The sequence below is a fragment of the Microtus ochrogaster genome, unplaced genomic scaffold (assembly GCF_000317375.1).
Source record: "Microtus ochrogaster isolate Prairie Vole_2 unplaced genomic scaffold, MicOch1.0 UNK23, whole genome shotgun sequence".
Taxonomy (NCBI): Eukaryota; Metazoa; Chordata; class Mammalia; order Rodentia; family Cricetidae; genus Microtus; species Microtus ochrogaster.
This window is the reverse complement of record NW_004949121.1, coordinates 1620320-1623949: the sequence shown is the minus strand read 5'-3', so window position 1 is coordinate 1623949 and position 3630 is coordinate 1620320.

The following is a 3630-nucleotide window of genomic DNA, read 5'->3' as shown; positions in this document are numbered from 1 at the left end:
AATGTCTGTGCCCGACATGTCCTGCCATCAGCTCTACTGCAACATCCAATTTCAACCCTGTTTAAGTAATTCCTGCCACGGCTACTGCCAAGCACTCGCTCACCTGTGGCTTCTATCTCCCTGCAAGTGATCCATTCTGGCGATATCACATTGATTTTCAATTCTAGTCTTTGAGGGGCTGTTCTCTTTCACCAGAGTAACAAATGCATGCACTTTTCTGAGGTCCATCCTTTTGCCAAGAGGGAAGGATTCATAAAGAAATATCAGGGGTTTGGAAGGATGGCTCAGCTATTAAGGGCATCTACTATTCTCACAGCAGGTGGGGGTTTGATCTTAGCACTCACTTTGGAAGGCTCACAAATACCTGGAACTCCAGCTCCAGGTAATCCAACCTACTCTTCTGGTAGGTGCCTTTTGGTACCTGGATACAATGTGTGAATACTCACACAGACTTCTCCCCAAACACATAAAGAATAAAAATAAAATCTTAAAGGAAAAAATAAGAAAAATCAAGGGCTGACATGCTTGTAAATTGTGAACCTGGGAAGCAGAGGCAGGAGGCAGAAGTGTGAATATTAAGTTCAATGGCAGCCTGGACATACAGCAAAAGCCTGTATACAATAAAATCAAGGGTTAGGAGTGTAAACCAGTGATGGAGAATGCAAGAATCCCTGGATTGTTCAATCCCCTGATCCCTAACAACACAAAGAAACAAAAAATCAGCACTTAGGAGTGTAGATGAATGATTTAACATTTGGTTCCATGCTCAAGGCTGTAGGTCCATTTCCAGCAACACATTCCCCATCCCCCACAAGGTAGGTAAAGTCCCAAGCAGAGGAAAGGTTAAACAGCGGTGTGTGTAAATCAGTCCTTAAGCCAAGGGAAAGGGAACCAGAATTCTGTGGTGGCCTTAAGTAGTATTCCCAAGAAGAGGGCAAAATGGACAATTGAAGGCACTTTTAACAATCCCTCGGCCACCTTCCCTGTTGATGGACTTGTGTTCATCCTGTCAAGGGTTTTTATATACCTTCTCTTGTTAATGGGAAGATAGGATTAAGTGTCGTGTCTGCATCTGACCAAAGACTAGTTTTGTGAAATTACTTGGCCCACTTACAAACGAAAATGGAACCAACATTTGGGAGGTAGAGGCAGGCAGAAAGATCTCTGTGAGTTGGAGGCCTGTTTGGACTACATAGAGAGTTCCAGGACAGTCAGAGCTACACAGTGAGACTGTCTCAAAAAACAAAACAAAACAGACAAAAAACTAAGGAGACTTTGACTTCATAAGCTGCTGTTGATCTGAGGCCAACTTTGCTTTGTGACTGAAAGCCAACATTCTGACAGGGTTTTTTGTTTTCATTTTTTCCTGAAAACAGCAAAGGTTCAGTGTGAATTAACATCTTCAAATTGTTTCAAGATCTTTAAGTGAGACACGTGATCAACCCTTGCCTGATGCAGACACCAGCTCTTCTTCCTGTCCAGAGAAAAAGGGAGCTAGCTGGTATTGCCACTAGGATTCTAGATCTTCAGACTCATGTTGAACCCCAAGACTGAACTTCATATGGGTTAAAAAAAAGCCATCCCTTCCAGGTTTACTCCTGAAACTCCAGAGGGAGTGCTGGTGAAAAAGCCGGTTAGACAATGAGGATATTAGAGGGACTGGATCCATTAAGTAGAAAACTGTGATGGACAAAGCTGAACGAGGGGGAGATAAAGCAAGCATTCTTATGGCTCAGACAAGTTCATCACTAACACCAAGGAACGCAGTCATCACGCAGGCCCTGTGGATGGTAACTCCATACTGGCACCAGGATGTGGTGATGCTAGCTCACGGCAAGGAGTAGTTTCTGTTACTAAACCAGGCCCCTAGTGGGCATCCTCCCTTGACCTCCAGAGTGCTCGGATCACAGGCACACACCGCCACTTTGGGCAGCATCTTATTTTATTTATGTATTTATTGACAATGCTAGGGATGGAACCTTGTGGTCCTTAGGCAAGAAGCACTCTATTCCAGAGCTGCATCCCAGCCCTCATCTTATCTTCTTACTGTCGGAGTGCCCCAGGGCTCATTTCTGATCTCTGTTTCCGTGGCTACACACAGCGCTGACTTCAACTAGCCCCGTGGCCTTACACATCATCTACATGGGGCAGCCTCCAAATTTAAGTGCCCTTGGGACACATGTACCTCATTGTCTACAGCTATCATGTAAGTGTTTAACACAGATTTCAGTTTACTCTATTTCAACCTCTAAAATACACCCCTCCCCCAACTTGTTCTTTCCCACTCTCTTCCATTTCAGCAAATCAAAAGCCTCAGGGCTGAGCCGGGCGATGGTGGCGCACGCCTTTAATCCCAGCACTCGGGAGGCAGAGGCAGGTGGATCTCTGTGAGTTCGAGGTCGGCCTGGTCTACAAGAGCTAGTTCCAGGACAGGCTCCAAAGCTACAGAGAAGCCCTGTTTTGAACCCCCCTCCCCCACCAAACAACAACAACAACAACAACAACAACAACAACAACAACAACAACAACAACAACAAAACCCTCAGAAGCCTCAGGACCATTTCGGACATTACTTTCTCTAACACCCAAGCCATCAGCAATTTCTACTGAGTGTTTCAGCTTCTAGCTTCTGAACTCTTCTTCCAATCACTCTGACTCCAGACCAGGCCATTTTTCTTTCTCATCCTGGCTAGGCTAATTTTGTATGCTTTTGTCTCTCCCTGTGTGTATCACTTATACAGCTAACTGTAATCATTTTGGTCAGTAATGATCTCGGCTCAGCTACAGTATAGAGTCTCAGACCTTAGCGGGCGCCAGCACCATCTGGAGGACTCCTTCAAGCAGGGAATCCTGGCTCTACCTCGAGGTTGTCGAGACAGTAAGTTTGGAGTGGAACTGGAGAATTCCCATCTCTAAGTTCCCAGGGGTTCCTTCCTCTAGCAGGCATTGGGAGAAGAGTCCCCTCCTTCCTGCTCTACCTTTTCCTCAACACGACAGGCATCTTGCTGACAAGGATCCTCACTGTTTTTGCCTCTGCCCTGGGCACTCATGCCTTGCTTTACTCAAGGTTCATGTTGATTCATCTTTGTTTAACCCATACCTCAAGAGGCCTTCCTGATCACTCATCATCCAGCATGCCCTATTCTCACCGCAATTTAATTCTTCACAGCGGGCATCTATCCTCTGCTCATTGTTTCTCTTATCACGTCCAAAAGGGCAGCTCGCCAAACTCCGCGACCCGCGTTTGCTCTGTCACATCCCCAAGCTCTGCTTAGTAGGTGCTCATCTCACTTGCCCAAGGACCAGATCAGGGACACCCAGGCAAAGACCCCTAGCTCCAGGCTTGGGACACTGGCCAGGCCGATCCCTTTTTTCTTGCCTCGGTTTCCCCCTTCGGAAAGGCAGCGGTTGGGCTGCCCGGGGCAAGGCACTCGGACGCACAGAGCAGGACGTGAACAAGCCGGTGAATCAGAGCCAGCCGTGCCCAGGCGAGCGCCCTTCCGCAAGAGCCCTCCCCGCCGCCCATCCTCCAGCCTCGGTGCTCGGTCCCTCCGGGCGCCCGCCCGCCCGCCGCCGCCTCCAGACGCCGCGGAGGAAGGGGCGGCGCCGAGGGAGGGGTCCCTCCGCCGC